Below are 18,820 nucleotides of genomic sequence, written 5' to 3'. Positions count from 1 at the left end.
AGCATTGAATGACACATTGGAACAAATAGACCTCATAGATATATACAGAACATTCCACCCTAAAACAACAGAATACTCATTCTTCTCAAGTGCACATGGAACCTTCTCAAGAATAGACCACATACTGGGTCACAAATCAGGACTCAACAAAAGACTGAGATTATTCCCTGCATATTCTCAGATCACAATGCTTTGAAACTGGAGCTTAATCACAAGGAAAAGTTCAGAAGGAACTCAAACACCTGGAAGCTAAAGGCCACCTTGCTTAAGAATGCGTAGATCAACCAGGAGATCAAAGAACTGAAACAATTCATGGAAACCAATGAGAATGAAGACACTTCGATCCAAAACCTATGGGATACAGCAAAGGTTGTCCTAAGGGGGAAATACATAGCCATCCAAGCCTCCCTCCAAAAAATTGAAAATTCCAGAACACAGCAGCTGTCTCTACACCTAAAAGAACTGGAGAATCAACAACAAATCAAACCAACTCCACACATAAGAAGGGAAATAATCAAGATTAGAGCTGAGATCAATGGGGTAGAAACAAGAGATACAGTAGGACATATCAATGAAACTAGAAGCTGGTTTTTTGAAAGAATAAGATCGATAAACCATTGGCCACACTAATCCAAAAGAAAAGAGAGAAAACCCAAATTCATAAAATTATGAATGAAAAGGGAGAGATAACAACTAACACCAAGGAAGTCGAAGCAATCATCAGAAGTTATTATCAACAGTTATATGCCAATAAGCTAAGCAACCTAGATGAAATGGATGCATTCCTGGAAAACTATAACCTCCCAAAATTGAACTAGGAAGAAATTGACAACCTGAATAGACTGATATCTAATAACAAGATTGAAGCAGTGATCAAAAAACTCCCAAAAAACAAGAGCCCAGGACCTGACGGATTCCCTGGGGAATTCTACCACACTTTCAAAGAAGAAATAACACCTATTCTCCTGAAGCTGTTTCAAAAAATTGAAGCAGAAGGAAAACTTCCTGACTCTTTCTAGGAAGCCAGCATTACCCTGATCCCCAAACCAGGCAAAGACCCTACCAAAAAGGAGAATTTCAGACCAATATCACTGATCAATATGGATGCTAAGATTCTCAACAAGCTCCTAGCCAACAGGATCCAACAGCACATTAAAAAGATTATCCACCATGACCAGGTGGGATTCATCCCTGGGCTACACGGATGGTTCAACATTCTTAAATCAATCAGTGTGATAGAACAAATTAATATGAGAAGAGAGAAGAACCACATGGTCCTCTCAATCGATGCAGAAAAAGCATTTGACAAAATCCAGCATCTCTTCCTGATTAAAATGCTTCAAAGTATAGGGATAGAGGGAACATTCCTGAACGTCATAAAATCTATCTATGAAAGACTCACAGCAAATATCATCCTCAATGGGAAAAAGCTTGCAGCCTTCCCGTTGAGATCAGGAATACGACAAGGATGCCCACTCTCCCCACTCTTATGCAACATAGTATTAGAAGTCCTAGCAACAGCAATCAGACAACAAAAAGAAATAAAAGATATCCAAATTGACAATGAAGAAGTCAAACTCTCTCTCTTCGCAGATGACGTGATTCTTTATATGGAAAACCCAAAAGACTCCTCCCCGAAACTACCAAAACTCATACAGCAATTCAGCAACGTGGTGGGATACAAAGTTAATGTACAGAAATCAGTGGCTTTCTTATACACTAACAATGAAAATACAGAAAGGGAAATTAGAGAATCGATTCCAAGAACCATAAAATACCTGGAAATAAACCTAATCAAAGAGGTAAAAAATCTGTACTCTAGGAACTACAGAACACTCATGAAAGAAATTGAAGAAGACACAAAAAGATGGAAGACAATTCCATGCTCTTGGATTGGAAGAATAAACATTGTTAAAATGTCTATACTGCCTAGAGCAATCTATACTTTTAATGCTATTCTGATCAAAATTCCACCAGTATTCTTCAAAGAGCTGGAGCAAATAATCCAAAAATTTGTATGGAATCAGAAGAGACCCCGAATCACTAAGGAAATGTTGAAACACAAAAATAAAGCTGGGAGCATCACGTTACCTGATTTCAAGCTTTATTACAAAGCTGTGATCACCAAGACAGGATGGTACTGGCATAAACAGACACATAGACCAGTGGAACAGAGTAGAGAGCCCAGATATGGACCCTTAACTCTATGGTCAATTAATCTTCGACAAAACAGGAAAAAATATACAGTGGAAAAAAGACAGTCTCTTCAATAAATGGTGCTGGGAAAACTGGACAGCTATAAGTAGAAGAATGAAACTCTACCGTTCTCTTACACAGTACACAAAGATAAACTCAAAATGGATAAAAGACCTCAATGTGAGACAGGAATCCATCAGAACCTTAGAGGAGAACATAGGCAGTAATCCCTTTGATATCAGCCACAGCAACTTCTTTCAAGATATGTTTCCAAAGGCAAAGGAAACAAAAGTGAAAATAAACTTTTGGGACTTCATCAAAATCAAAAGCTTCTGCACAGCAAAGGAAACAATCAACAAAACAAAGAGGCAAATGACAGTACAGACAAAAGGTTGATATCCAGGATCTATAATGAACTACTCAAACTCAACACACATGAAACAGGCAAACATATCAAAGGATGGGAAGGAGATATGAACAGACACTTTTCAAATGAAGACATACAAATGGCTATCAGACACATGAAAAATGTTCATCATCACTAGCCCTCAGGGAGATTCAAATTAAAACAACATTGAGATATCACCTTACACCAGTTAGAATGGCCAAAATTAGCAAGACAGGAAACAACATGTGTTGGAGAGGATGTGGAGTAAGGGGAACCCTCTTCCACGGTTGGTGGGAATGCAAGTTGGTGCAGCCTCTTTGGAGAACAGTGTGGAGATTCCTCAAGAAATTAAAAAATAGAACTTCCCTATGACCCTGCAATTGCACTCCTGGGTATATACCCCAAAGATACAGATGTCATGAAAAGAAGGGCCATCTGTACCCCAATGTTTATTGCAGCAACGGCCATGGTCACCAAATTGTGGAAAGAACCAAGATGCCCTTCAACGGACAAATGGATAAGCAAGATGTGGTCCATATACACTATGGAGTATTATGCCTCCATCAGAAAGGATGAATACCCAACTTTTGTAGCAACATGGATGGGACTGGAAGAGATTATGCTGAGTGAAATAAGTCAAGCAGAGAGAGTCAATTATCATATGGTTTCACTTATTTGTGGAGCATAACAAATAGCATGGAGGACATCTATGACATTGCAAATGGCAAGATTTCATTCTTTTCTTGTAGATGAGTAATATTCCATTGTGTGTATGTGTATGTGTATATAAATTTTTTTTTTCTGCATCTTCTTTACCCATTCACCAGTGAATGGATACTTGGGCTGTTTACATAATACCACTATTGTAGATAATGTTGTTAAGAACATCAGATTGCATGTATCCTTTTGAATTCATATTTTTGTATTCTTTAGGTAAGTACCTATTCTGTAATTGCTAGATCGTAGTAATGTTTTACTTTCTCTCCACATCCTCTTCAGCTCCTGTTGTTTCTTGTTGCTGACTTTAGCTATTCTGTCAGGTGTGAGGTGATATCTCATTGTAGTTTTGATTTACATTTTCCTGATAAGTAATATTGAGCATCTTTTCATGTGTTTGTTTGCCATCTGGTTGTCTTCTTTGGAAACATGTCTATTCATGTCTTCTGCCCATTTTTAATTGGATTATATTTATTTGGGGGGTGTTAAGTTTGATAAGTTCTTTATATATTTTGGATACTAAACCTTTGCAAATATCTTTCCCCATTCTGTTGGTTGCCTTTTAGTTTTGTTGATTTCTCTCTGCTACTCACTAGGATGAAGTTCCATTTCTCAGCACTACATTTCCAGATTTATTTCTAGCCATCCTGTTCCCAAATACCTTCAACCTTGCACCATTCCCAACTGTGTTATATATTTTCATGCTCCTGTGACATTGAATATTTAGTCCTTCCCCTTGTCATATAACTAAGAATCCTAACCATTCATTCATTCAACCAACAATTACCAAGAGCCTAGAATGTGGCAAAAGTTGTGGTAAGCATTGAGGTTGCAATGGTGAAGAAAATAGAATTAGTCCCAGCATTTGTCACAGCTTCAGAGAAGATTTTGTTATGGCAGAGGAATAGGAGAAAGAATAGCACTATTCTAATTGTCTTTACATTTGCTTTGAGTTTTTATTGTAAACTGGGTTAACCATGCTGAAGTCCCCTCTCTTATCTTCACTTCTTATTTTAGTCAGGGTTGTCCAGAGAAAACAAGAGAAGCATAAATGTACTTATGTGTGTGCATGTATGTGTATACACATATATATGTATATATGCATAAACATATATGTACAATAAGGATGAACACACATGTGTGTATATATATATATATATACACACATATTCACAATGCACATATACATAGATGTGTATGTATGTATTCAGAGGGAAAGAAAGAGAAAGAGGGGAATTTATCTGAAGGAACTATACATGACTGTGAAGGCTTGGTAAGTCCAAAATGTGTTGGGTAGGCCAGCATGCTGGAGACTCAGGGAAGAATTACAGATTGAGTTTAAAGACAGCCTACTGGGGTCGCCTGAGCTGCCTTCAGCTCAGGTCATGATCTCAGGGTCCTGGTATTGAGCTCTGCATCAGGCTCTCTGCTCAGCAGGGAGCCTGCTTCCGCTTCTCTCTCTGCCTGCCTCTCTGCCTGCTTGTGATTTCTCTCTCTCTCTATCTCTCTCTCTCTCTGTGTGTCAAATAAATAAATAAATAAAATCTTAAAAAAAAAAAAAAGACAGCCTACTGAAAAAATTCCTTCATATTTGGGGAAGGGTTGGGGAGAGAGGTCAGTCTTTGTTCTGTTAAAGTTTTCAACTAATTAGATGAAGTATACCTAGTCATATTATAGAGGGCAATCTGCTTTACTCAAAAATCTACTACTTTTGCATCAACATCAACATGGATGGGACAAGAGGAGATTATGCTGAGGGAAATAAATCAAGCAGAGAAATGCAATTATCATATTGTTTCACTTACCAGTGGAACATAAGGAATAGCATGGAGGACATTAGAAGAAGGAAGGGAAAAATGAAGGGGGGCGAATCCAAGGGGGAGATGAACCATGAAAGACTGTGGACTCCCAGAAACAAACTGAGAATTTTAGAGGGGTGCAGGGTGGGGAGATGAGTTGGTCCAGTGATGGATATTAAGGAGGACACGTATTGCATGAAGCACTGGCTGTTATATATAAACATGATGTACTGTATGGTGACTAACATAACATAGTAAAAAATAATAATAATTAAAGAATCTACCAATTTAAATGTTAATCTCATTCAGAACTTATAAATGTTAATCTCAAAAAACATCTAGAATAAGATTTGACCAAATATCTGTGCACCATGACCCAACCAAATTGACATATAAAATCAACTTCACATTTCTGATTTTTTCTTTTCTTTCTTACACCCTTGAATTCATTTATTTAAGGAGAACTGAGTAGGAGGAGGAAAAGCGGGATAAAAGAAATAAGTGTTCACAGGCAGTAGTAGGATGACTCTGAGCTTGTCTTGTCCCTTGAACACAGCTAGATCAACATCCAACTATTTTGAATACCTAGGAAATTGATCTGAGGATTAAGAGAACAATCTGCGCAATCAGAGGAAGAGAATATGGCAGATGCAAGGTTCAGAACAATGAGCTGGAGGAGGGGACTGCGGGGCCATGAAGCAAGTAGGGGGGACCCTTTTTGCAGGGCAAAGTCAAAGAGAGGGATAGAGTGGGAGATAGCACAGTGGGTAGGGATCACACAATAACTGGCCTTTGGGAGATCCCTGGGTTATAATGAGAGAGATTGTTCCCCTCCCCAGAGTACATTAAGAAGAGTGTATTTTGCCTCCTAAAGGACAAAAGGTCAACTGGGAAACATTGAGCTGATGCTCAACAGCAGGGAGAGCTGTGTGAGCCACAATAGGGTTAAACCTCTGTGTTTGCCCTGAGTGGCTGCTTTTCTGGGAAGAAATGAGCCAAAAAACAGAGACCCAGACAGACTGAAGAGAATCTGGATACTGCTTGTTTTGCTGTCTGCCACAATAGATTTAAGTCTCCGAGCAACTGCTTTTCTGGGACAGAACAGAATAGATGACTGAGTCATGCACAGACAGCCAATAAATTGGTTCCAGCTTTTTGCTGAGCCTTACAATAAACTACAGCCTCCAAGAAAAACTATGCAACTGCTTCTCTGAGACAGTATGGTGCTGAGTATGTTGCAAGGCTCTCCTCCAGGGGAGGGGAGTGGGTCTTTACTTTGCCAGACCCTTTAAAACTTGAAGTTTTGAATCCAGCCACCAGCCAGAGATAAATTACAGATCTGTGGCACCAGGTGCATGGATGTCTCAGGAACAGACAGGTTAAGGACAGGAAACAGGAAAGCCGAGGGACACAAAAGATTGTTTATAGTTTTCTGGGAGGACCTCCTGAGTATCTGTGGCCAAGTGTTCCCCTCCCAGGGACAAGAGGGCAGAGTGATGTCAAATTCTTCCTCCCCCATCATCTGTCCTTTCCCCACCTCCCCCCCACAGCCCACCAGCACAGTCAGACTTCAGATAGAAAGGTAGTGTGTCCAGTGGAGCAAACATCAGGTTCTGTTGGATATCAGACCAGACTTCCTTCTATTATTTTTCTTTGTTAATTTTTAAATTTTTTTCACTTTAATTTTTCTATCTCTTATTTTTAGTTTTTGTCATTTATATATTTTTTCTTTTTTTTTTTTCTTGTTATCAGGCTTATAATTTTTTGTTCATTTGTTGGTTTATTTCCTATTATTTTTCAGATTAGGCTCCTTTTTTTTTCTCTTTTCTTCTTTGCTTACTCTTTTCCCCTTCTTTTTCCTTAGTCTTTGAAAGGACACTTAAAGTTATTTGTCTTTTGGCATTTTTTTTTCATTTTCCTTTTCTCTTGTCTTGGATCAGGCATTTTTTTTATTTTACTTTTCTTTTCCAAACTTATCTGAACAAACAAATCAAAGCACACCTAGTTAAAGTTCCAAACACCACCCACTACAAATAAGAAGGAAGTCTGTAGAGGACGAACCAGTGGGGAAAGCAGCCAAAAAACAATAGCAGAGTGTATAAAGCATACAAGAGAAACATTTCCTGAAGTTTTTGTTGGTGGTAGTGATGGTGGTGGTGGTGGGTTTTTCCTTTTTCTTTCTTCCTTACTTCTTTGGTCAAAATGACATGATGGAGAAATTCATCACAAAAGAGAGAACAGGAGGTAGTACCCACTGCCAGGTTCTTCATCAATATAGATATAAGTAAGATAAGTAAGATGTCTGAGCCAGAATTAAAACAATGATAACAAAGATGCTAGCTGGGTTTGTTAGGGTACCAACCACCCCTCAATTAGACAGAGAACACACTCGATAATGCAAGTCACACAGCAAGGTTTATTTCCAGCTAGCTGGGGTCCAAGTATCTGCCTGGTGCAGCGGGTTTCAACAAGGACCCCGAGCACTCAAAGCCAAGGATTTATATAGCATTTTTAAAAAACATCTGATCTCATAGTAATTTTCCATCACTTCAGAGACCATACATACTTTTGCCTTGCGCCACTCTGGTGGTTTAGTAAGATAAGTTGCTGCTGGGGTGTTGCAGGGTGGGGTACTTTCTTGGAACTAAAGTAGGGTGGGAGTCCATGGAACTAAAGTAAAGTAAAGGAAAGTTCAGCCCTTGGTCACAGAGGCCTGAGATGGCTGCTGAAGCTAAGATGGCTGTACTTATGCTAAGGCTAAACCTGAGGTGGGATGGCCTTAATTTTTCTCAGCCTCCACAGGCTTTAAAAAAGCATAAAAGACATTAAAGAATCCCTTTCTGTAGAAATAAAAGAACTAAAATCTAGTCAGGCCAAAATTAAAAATGGTATTACTAAGATGAACTCCCAAGTGGAAGCCATTAAAATGAAAATGAATGAAGCAGAAGAGCAAATAAATAATGTAGAAGTATTATAAGGAACTGAAAGAAGAGGAAAAGAAACCTTTTAGATCACAAAGGGAGACTTAGAGAACTCAGATTCCATAAAGTAAAATAATATCCATATAATAGGAGTCCCAGAAGATGAGTAACAGGGTAAAAGGCAGAAAGCTTAACTTAACAAATTATACCTGAGAACTTCCCTAATCTGGGGAAGAAAACAGACATTCAAATCCAGGAGGCACTGAGAACTCCTCCTCAAAATAAACAAAAATAGATCAACACCTCAGCATATTATAGTGAAGCTTGTAATTTACAAAGATAATGAGAAAATCCTGAAAACAGCTCAGGACAAGAGGTCCTTAACCTAAAAAGGTAGACACATAAGGCTAGCAGCAGATCTGTCCCAAGAGATCTGGCAAGCCAGAAAGGGCTGACATGATATATTCAACTTGCTAAGTGGAAAAAATATGCATCCAAGAATACTTTATGCAGCAAGGCTTCATTCAGAATGAAAGGAGAGATAGTTTCCAGGACAAACAAAAACTAAAGGAATTTGTGGGCATTATACCAAAACCTGAAAGAAATATTAAAGGGATCTTCTGAGCAAAGAAAGAACCCAAAAGTAACAAAGAACAGAAAGGAACAAAGACGATCTACAGGGCCAGTGACTGTACAGGCAATATAGTGCACTAAACTCATATCTTTCAATAATTACTCTGAATGTAAGTGCACTAAATACTCCAATCAAAAGACATAGGGTATCAGAATGAATTAAAAAAACAAGACCCATCTATATGGTGCTTACAAAAGACTCATTTTAGACTCAAAGACATCTTTAGATTGAGAGTGTGGGCACCTGGGTGGCTCAGCAGGTTTAGCATCTGCCTTCAGCTCAGTTCATGATCCTGGAGTTCCAGGATCAAGTCTGGAATAGGGAATCCCTTCTTGGCGGGGAGTCTGCTTCTCTCTCTCCCTCTGCTCCTCCCCCACTCACACTCCCTCTCTCTGTCTCAAATTAATAAATAAAATCTTTAAATAAAAGAAAATGAGGGTGTGGAAAATTGCTTATTATTCTAATGGACATCAAAAGAAAGCTGAAGAAGCCATCCTTTTATCAGACTAATTAGATTTAAATCAAAGACTATAATAAGAGATGAAGAAGGACACTATATCACAATGAAAGGGTCTATCCAATAAGATCTAACAGTTGTAAATATATGTATGCCCCTAATTTGGGAGGAGCTAAATACAGGTCTTTGAATGACCCATTGGACCAGATAAACTTCATAGATATATGCAGAACACTTCATCCTAAAGTAGCAGTATACATATTCTTTTTGAGTGCACATAGAACATTCTCCAAAATAGATCACATCCTGTTTGGGTCACAAATCAGGTCTCAACCAATACAAAAAGATTGAGATCATACATGCATATTTTCAGACCACAATGCTATAAAACTTGAAGTCAACCACAAGAAGATATTTGGAAGGCCACGAAACATAGAGGTTAGGGAAATTAAAGATGAATTTTAAAAATACATAGAAACAAATGAAAATGAAAACATGACAATTCAAAATCTTTAGGATACAGCAAACATAGTCCTAAGAGGGAAGTACATAGCAATACAGGCCTTCCTCAAATACACAACCTAAACTAACATTTCAAGGAGCTGGAGAAAGAACAGCTTATAAAGCCAAAATCCAGCAGAGGAAGAGAAATAATAAAAATTAGAGCAGAAAACATAATATGGAAATTAATGATATAAAAATTTTAAAAAATTAGAACAGAGCAACAACACTAGGACCTAGTTCTTTGAAAAAAATAGTAATATTGGTAAAACCCTAGCTAACGTTATCAGAAAGAAAAGAGAAAGACCCAAAATTAATAAAATCATCAATGAAAGAAGAGAGATCACAACTAATACCAATGAAATACAAACAATTATAAGAACATATTATGAGCAACTATATACCAAAAAATTAAGCAATCTGGAGGAAATGGGAGCATTCCTAGAAAGATATAAACTACCAAAACTGAAACAGGAAGAAATATAAAACCTGAACAGACTCTTACCCAGCAAGGAAATGGAAGGAGTAATAAAAAAAAAAAAAAAATCCCCCAGCAAACAAGAGTCCAGGGCCAGATGGTCTTCAGCAGAATTCTACTAAACGTTTAAAGAATTAATACCTATTTGGGAAGGGAGGCAAGATAGAAGATTAGGGGACCTCCTTTCATCTGGTTCCTTAGATTTATTTTTTTTAAGATTTTATTTATTTATTTGATAGACAGAGATCACAAGTAGGCAGAGAGGCAGGCAGAGAGAGAGGTGGAAGCAGCCTCCCTGCTAAGCAGAGATCCCGATGTGGGGCTCAATCTCAGGACCCTGGCATCATGACCTTAGCCAAAGGCAGAGGCTTTAACCCACTGAGCCACCCAGGCACCCCTGGTCCCTTGGATTTAGCTAGATAACTCAAATCATTCTGAACACCAATGTGAAATGTAAGAAAATAATTTCTAGAATTCTACAAATAGTAAAGTGAACACTTTTTGCAAAGTAGGAGATGCAGAGAAGTGAGGGGAAATATCAGGAAATAAACCGTGGGAGGGAGGGAACTTCTGTAAGCTAGTTACTGGAAAGGGATATAACTCCAGAGCACAAAATTGGAATTTTTATAAGTCTGTTCCAATGAAAGACAGTGCTGCCTGAAAGGTGCTCAGATGGTGAAGTAGGGCAGCATCCTTGGTGTGACAGTGTGACCTTAGGATCCCTGGAGTCATAAAAAGAATGGGGGTGCATGAGCTGCAGAGTTTACCAAGTATTGGAGTAGGAAAACTGGCTACAGTCAGGGATCCCAGGTAGGAATTCTTAGCTCAATTTGTCATAAACAGTGAACCTTGGCAAAATTGGGTGACTGCTTTCCATGCAGGGCCCTGCAAAGGGCAGAACTCTGGTGACCATCTGCTTTCCCCCAGGAAAATTGATGTGGGCACATATGGCAGGAGTCTGCAGATTTTCACCACACAAAAGTGAATACTATTACCCGAGAGTTTTTTTACAAGACAGGGCTGTGATCTTTCACCTTTGGGGCTGGAGATCAGAACATGGCCATTTTTGTTTCCACTCTCTAAAGCAGCTTGGAAAATCTTCAGGGAGTAAAGAAATTAAATATAGAGCTACCCTATGACCCTGCAATTACACTACTGGGAATTTACCCTAAAAATACAGATGTAGTGTAAACAAGGGCTCTCTGCACCTCAATGTTCAGCAGTGGCCACAGTCACCAAACTCTGGAAAGAACCAAAATGCCCTTCAGTGGACGAATGGATAAAGAAGATATGGTCCATATATACAATGGAGTATTATGCCTCCACCAGAAAGGATGAATACCCAAGTTTTGTACCAACATGGACAGGACTGGAAGAGATTATGCTAATTCAAGCAAGGAGAGTCAATTATCATATGGTTTCACCTATTTGTGGAGCATAAGGAATAACATGGAGGACATGGGGAGATAGGAGAAGGCAGTTGGGGGAAATTGGAGGAGGAGATGAGCCATGAAAGTCTATGGACTCTGAAAAACAAACCAAAGGTTTTGGAGGAGAGGGGAGTGGGAGGTTGGGTGTGCCTGGCGGTGTGTATTATGGAGGGCAAGTATTGCATGGAGCACTCAGTGTGGCTCGTAAACAAAAAATTTTGGAACACTGAAGCAAAATTTTAAAAAATAAAAATTAGGAAAAAGAAATTTGCCCAATGTTAAAATAAAATAAAATGGAAAAAGAAAAGATGATTTTAGGAGCATCATGCCCCATGCTGTAAAGTCCTTATTTCTATAGATTGTCTCTGCAAATTTTTAGTCTGTACTACTCTTGGGTTCTTTCTGTGTTTATAGACCCCCCTTAATATTTCTTGCAGGGCCAACTTGTTAGTCACATATTCTTTAGTTTCTGCCAGTCCTGAAAGCTCATTGTCTCTCCATCCATTCTGAATGACAACCTTGCTTATTTTGGGGTGCATGTTCTTTTCATTTAGTACCCTGAATATGTATTGCCAGCCCTTTCTGCCTTGTCAGGTCTCTGTGAACAGGTCTATTATTCTGAAGTTCCTCCCTCTGTAGGTAAGAAATCTCTTCTCCCTAGCTGCTTTCAGGATTGTTTCCTTGCATCTCAGATTTGTTAGTTTTATTATTATATGTTGAGGCATTAATCTTTTCTCCTTGATCTAGGGAGAGGTCCTCTCTGCTTCTTGGACATGAATGGTTTTTTCCTTCCCCAGATTAAGAAAGTTCTCAACTACGATTTGCCCAAATATGTCTTCTAGACATATCCCTCAGGGATGCCAATAACTCTGACATTGGAGTGTCTCATGGTACCATTAATCTCTCTCTGTCTGATCTCTTGGGCTTTAAGCTGTTATTTCCCAGGCCTCCTCAGTTTCCTTTTTTCTACAATCTTATCTGCTAGCTCACTTATCTATTCTTCTGCCTCATTGACCCTGTCAGTCAGAATATCCAGTTTAGACTGCATTTCATTTACACTATTTTTAATTTTGGCCTAATTAGATCTCATTTCTGCTCCTAGAGATTCTATATTTCCACTAATGTTTTTCTCAAGTGTAGATATCAACTTCATAATTGTTACTCTGAAGTTAATCTCTGACATCTTGCTTATATCCATACGCATTATGTCTGTGGCAGAGGCCATAGTCTCTGATTCTTTTCCCCCTCTTAGTCATTCTGTTAGGGGGTGGTTGAGGGAATGTACAGAGTCCAAAGTATTAACCACGACCCAAGCAAGATGGACCCGCTTTATAGGGACTCTAGGGTTGTCATCCTCTTGTTCTTCCAGCCTGGCTCTCAAGAAGGAGCCTGCAGAGCTATTACTCAGGACCCCTGTCAAAGGGAGGGGGGTAGACTCAGTGAAACCCAGTTGTTTTGAGCTTTTGTTCTCTGCTGGCTTTCCACATATTTTCCGAGAGTCATAGCAGAAGGGACCACACCAAAACCTCTCTCCCAGAACAAAGAAATTGCAGTCTGCTCTTCACTGAGCTCTCAAGCACTGCAACCACCCCAGTTGTGCACCCCATAGCAACTCTCCCAGAGGTTGATCACAAGGCTGGGCCTATCTCTGCCCTTTGTGCTTCTAGAACAGCAAGCCAAAATAATAAAAATAAAAATAAAACAGAAAGCCACCTCCAGTTTGAGCATGCACATGCCCCTCTTGAATCATGTCTGGGGGCTGGACTAAAATCCGTTCCTCACCATTACCAGTCCACAAGTCTGTGCCTGGTCCCCAGTGTGGGATGCTTTGGTGCTCTGGTGTTAATATCACCTTCCTGGTACCAGTTCATGGTGGCTCTCTCCCCCTTCTGTTTACCTTCAATATCTGCCCACAGAATCACCACTCCACCCTTCATACCTCACGACTACCAGAGATTTTCTGCTTATAGAGATCCAGATATGTATTTTTAACATCTCAGACTGATTTCATGGGTGTTCATAATGGTTTGGTAGATATCCAGCTAAATTCAGGGAACTGGTTGAAATAGGGGCCCTTACTCCTCCACCACCTTCCCTCCTTTCATTGCCCTTTTTAAAATTTTATTTCTTGGTTTCTGACCTCTTCATATTGTCTAGCATGTATTTTTGCTTTGTTCATGGTTGATATGGTTGCTATTTTTTATTTTTTTCTCTTTTCCATCCATTCTTCTCTGGGCAAAATGCCTAAAAGGAGGAACTCACAACAAGAGAAAGAACCAGAGATAATACTTTCTCCCACAAATATAATCAATATGGATATAAGTAAAATGTCAGAGGTTGATTTTAGTTAAAGTTATTACTTGGGCTCAGAACAGGCAAAAAGACACTAAAGAATCTTTTAGTGCAGAAATAAAATCTATTCAGGATGAAATTTAAAATTCTTTAACTGAGATGCAGTCTAAAATAGATACTCTAACATTTAGACTAAATGAGACAGAAGATTCCGTGACAAAGATGACAATATGCTGGAAAGGAAGAAATCTGAGGAAAAGAAAGAAAAACAAATAATGCACCATGAGGCTTCAAGAAATCAGTGATACCATAAAGCAAATCAATATTTTGAATTATTTATTTGAAATTATTATATTCAGAATTATTGAGGTCCCAGAAGAAGAAGAAAGAGAGAGGGATAGATGATATATTTGAAAAGATCTTAGCTGAGAACTTTCTTAATCTGGTGGTAGAAACAAGCATTCAAGTCCAGGAGACACAGAGAACCCACCTCAAAATCAATAAGAATATATCAACAGCCCAACATATAATAGTGGAGCTTACAAAGGCCTGAAAGCAGGTCAAGACAAAAGGTTCTTAATGTACAGCGGTAGGAACATTAGATTGGCAGCAGACCTATCCATAGAAACCAGGCTGGTCAGAAAGAGCTGGCATGATATATTCAGGCTACTAAATGAGAAAAACATGCAGCCAAGAATACTTTTTATCTAGTAAGGCTGTCATTCAGAATGGAAGGAGAGAGAAAGGGCTTCCAAGACAAACAGAATTTGTGATAAATTCTGTTTATCACAAATAAGTCTGATTACAAATAAAGGAATTTGTGATAATTAAACCAGCCCTGCAAGAAATATTAAAGGGGTTCCTGCACATGAAAAGAGAGCCCAAAGGTGACATAGAACAGAAAGAAACAGACAATATACAGAAATAGGGACTTTACAGGAAACAAATTTAAACTAAATTCATAAGTTTCAATAGTTACTCTGAATATAAATGGGCTAAATGCTCCAATCAAAAGACACAGGGTATCAGATTGAATAAAAAAGTAAGATCTATCTATACAAGAGACCCACTTTAGACCTAAAGACACATTCAGATTGAAAGCAAGGGGGTGAGGGACTCAGTGAGTTAAGCACCTGCCTTTATCTCAAGTCATGCTTCCCAGGGTCCTAAGATCAAGTCCCAGCTTCCCTGCTCAGCAGGGAGTCTGCTTCTCCCTCTGCCTGCTGCTCCCCCTGCTTGTTCTCTGTATTTCTCTCTCTCTCTCTCTGACAAATAAAATCTTAAAAAAAAAAAAAAAAGGAAAGAAATTCAGGGGATTCATGCTAATGGATATCAAAAGAAATATGGGGTAGGAATTCTCATATCAGACAAATTAGATTTTAAACCAATGACTCTAGTAAGGAATGAAGTGGGATATTATATTAATACATAAAAGGGCCTATTCCAAGGGCCTATCCACATAAGATCTAACAACTATAAATATTTATGCTCCTAACTTGGGAGCAGCCAATTATATAAACCAATTAATAACAAAATTAAAAAAACACACACAATGATACTAATACAATAATAGTAGAAGACCTTAATACCCCACTCACAGCAATGAACAGATCATTTAAACAGAAGCTTGATAAGGACACAAGGACTTTGAATGACACACTGGATCAGATGGACTTCACAAATATGTTCAGAACATGCCACTCTAAAGCAACAGAATACACATTCTTCTTGAGTGCACATGGAACATTCTTCAGAATAGATCACACACTGGGTCACAAATCACATCTCAACTAGTAACAAAAGACTTGGATCATTACCTGACTATTTTCAGACCACAATGCTTTGAAAATTGAATTCAATCACAAGGCAAAAGTTGGAAGGAACTCAAACACTTAGAGCTTAAATAGCATCCCACTAAAGAATGGATGGGTCAACCAAGAAATTAAAAAAGAATTTGAAAAATTCATGGAAACAATTGGAAATGAAAACACAACTGTTCAAAACTTTGGGATATATCAAAAGAGGTCCCAAGAGGAAGTACAAAGCCTTTTTCAAGAAACAAGAAAAGTCTCAAATACACAAGCTACCCTTACACTTCAAAGAGCTGGAGAAAGAACAGCAAATAAAGCCTAAGCCAAGCAGGAGAAGAGAAATAAGAAAGATTAGAGTAGAAATAAATGAAACAGAAACCAAAAGGGCAGTAGAACAGATCGATGAAACTAGAGGCTGGTTCTATGAAAGAATAAATAAGATCAATAAACCCTAACCAGACTTATCAAAAGAAAAGAGAAAGGACCCAAATTAATAAAATCATGAATGAAAGAGGAGAGATCACAACCAGCATCAAGGAAATATAAACAATTTAGAGAACATATTATCAGCAACCATAATGCCAAAATATTAGGCAATCTGAAAGAAATGGATGCATTCCTGGAAATTTATAAACTACCAAAACTGTTGGCTAACTGAATTTAAATAAAAATGTCCATTTTTCAACCTTAAAAAAAAAAACACCAAAACTGAAACAGGAAGAAATAGAAAACTTGAATAGACCCAAAAGAGACAGGAAATTGAAGTACTAATGAAAAATCTCCCAACAAACAAGAGTCAAGGACTCAATAGCTTACCAGTAGAATTCCACTAAACATTTAAGAAGAACTAATAAGTATTCTCCTGAAACCACTTAAAAAAATAGAAAGGGAAGGAAACTTCCAAACTCATTTATGAACCCAGCATTACCCTGATCCCAAAACAGACCAAGACTCCACCAAAAAGGAGAATTATAGACAAATATCCCTGATGAATATGAATGCAAAAATTCTCACCAAGATACTAGCCCATAGGATCCAACAGTACCTTAAAATGATTATTCACCACAACCAAGTGGGATTTATTCCTGGGCTGCAAGCATGGTTCAACATTTGCAAATAAATCGTGATAAATAACATTAATAAAAGAAAGGACAATCGCTTCTCTGCCTTTTGGCTAAGATCAAGTGTAGTATCTGTTCTTATCAGTTTAATAAAAGAAAGGACAAGAACTATATGATCTTCTCAACTAATGCAGAAAAAGCATTTGACAAAGTGTGGCATCCTTTCTTGATTAAAACTCTCTTGATTAAAACTTTCTGCAGTGTAGAGATAGAGGGAAAATACCTTAATATCACAAAAGCCATCTTTGAAAAGTCCACAGTGAATAGCATTATCAATGGATAAAAACTGATAACTTTTCCCATAAGTTTAGGAACATGACAGGGATGCCCATTCTCACCACTGTTTTTCAACATAGTGCTATAAGTCCTAGCCTCAGAAATCAGGCAACAAGAAGAAATAAAAGACAGTCAAATCAACAAAGAAGACGTCAAAGTCACACTCTTCCCAGATGACATGATACTCTATGTGGAAAACCCAAAAGGCTCCACCCCAAAATTGCTAGAACTGATACAAGAAATCAGCAAAGTGGCAGGATATAAAAATGCACAGAAGTCACTTGCATTGTCACTTGCATTTCTTTTTTTTTAATTTTTTAAATTTCTTTTCAGTGTTCCAGAATTCATTGTTTGTGCACCCAGTGCTCCATGCAATACATCACTTGCATTTCTATACACAATGAAGCAGAAGAAAGAGAAATTAAGGAATCAATCCCATTTACAACTCCACCAAAAACCATAAGATACCTTGGAATAAACCTAACCAAAGAAGCAAAATATGCATACTCTGGAAACTACAGAACACTCATGAAAGAAATTGAGGAAGACACAATGAAATGGAAAAATGTTCCATGCTCATGGACTGTAAGAACAGATATTGTTAAAATGTCTATGCAACAGTTAGAATGGCAAAAATTGGCAAGGCAGGAAACAACAAATATTGGATAGGACATGGAGAATGGGGAACTCTCTTACACTGTTGGTGGGAACGTAAGTTGGCACAGCCACTTTAGAAAACAGATTCCTCAAAGTGTGTGGAGATTCCTCAAAAAATTAAAAACAGAGCTACCCTCTGATGAGCAATTGCACTACTGGGTATTTACCACCAAAGATACAGATGTAGTGAAAAGAAGGGTCATATATACCCCAATGTTCATAGCAGCAATGTCCACAGTCGCCAAACTGTGGAAAGAACCGAGATGCCTTTCAAGATGTGGTCCATATATACAATGGAATATTACTCAGCCATCAGAAAGGATAAATACCCAACTTTTGCATCAGCATGGATGGGAGTGGAGGAGATTGTGCTGAGTGAAATAAGTCAAGCAGAGAAAGTAAATTATCATATGGTTTTGCTTACTTGTGGAACATAAGGAATAACATGGAGGATATTAGGAGAAGGAAAGGAAAAGTGAAGGGGGGTGGAAATTAAAGGGGGGATGAACCATAAAAGACTGTGGTCTCCCAGAAATAAACTGAGGGTTTTAGAGGGGATGGGGAGGAGGGATGGGTGAGCCTGGAGATATTAAGAAGGGCATGTATTGCATGAAGCACTGGAGTTATAAGTAAACAATGTATCTTGGAATACTACATCAAAACCTAATAATGTATTGTATGGTAACTAACATAATACAATAAAAGCTTAAAAAAAAGAAAACCTAGAAAAAAAAATCTAATACTATCCCAAATGTGTGACATGTATTCACAGTGCCTGGCACTTAACTCGATCTCCTGGTTTCCTTGGAAATAACAGGAAACACGTTTTAAGTTCAAATTTCTTTTTTACTTCCTTCATATGTCAATACCACAAAAATCTATTCAATAAAACTGGTTAGATAAAAAAAAAAAAAGTCCATGCTACCCAAAGCAATCTACACATTCAATGCAATCCCTATCAAAATGCCATCAACATTTATCAATGAGCTAGAACAAATAATCTTAAAATTTATTGGGAACCAGGAAAGACCCCGAATAACCAAAGGAATGTTGAAAAAGAAAACCAAAGCTGGAGACATCACAATCCAGGACTTCAAGCTCTATTACAAAGTTGTAATCATCCATGCAGTGTGGTACTGGCA

General features: G+C 38.2%; 1 non-coding gene across 1 annotated transcript; it reads left to right on the top strand.

The window, feature by feature from the left end:
* The first annotated feature begins 16,778 nt into the window (after positions 1 to 16,778).
* On the top strand, positions 16,779 to 16,971 carry LOC131813411 (U2 spliceosomal RNA). The gene has a single exon (XR_009346811.1). It is a non-coding gene; the product is annotated as a U2 spliceosomal RNA (small nuclear RNA).
* The last annotated feature ends 1,849 nt before the right edge of the window (positions 16,972 to 18,820 follow it).

The sequence above is a fragment of the Mustela lutreola genome, chromosome 12 (genome assembly GCF_030435805.1).
Source record: "Mustela lutreola isolate mMusLut2 chromosome 12, mMusLut2.pri, whole genome shotgun sequence".
NCBI lineage: Eukaryota > Metazoa > Chordata > Mammalia > Carnivora > Mustelidae > Mustela > Mustela lutreola.
This window is presented reverse-complemented; position numbering and strand designations above follow the sequence as displayed.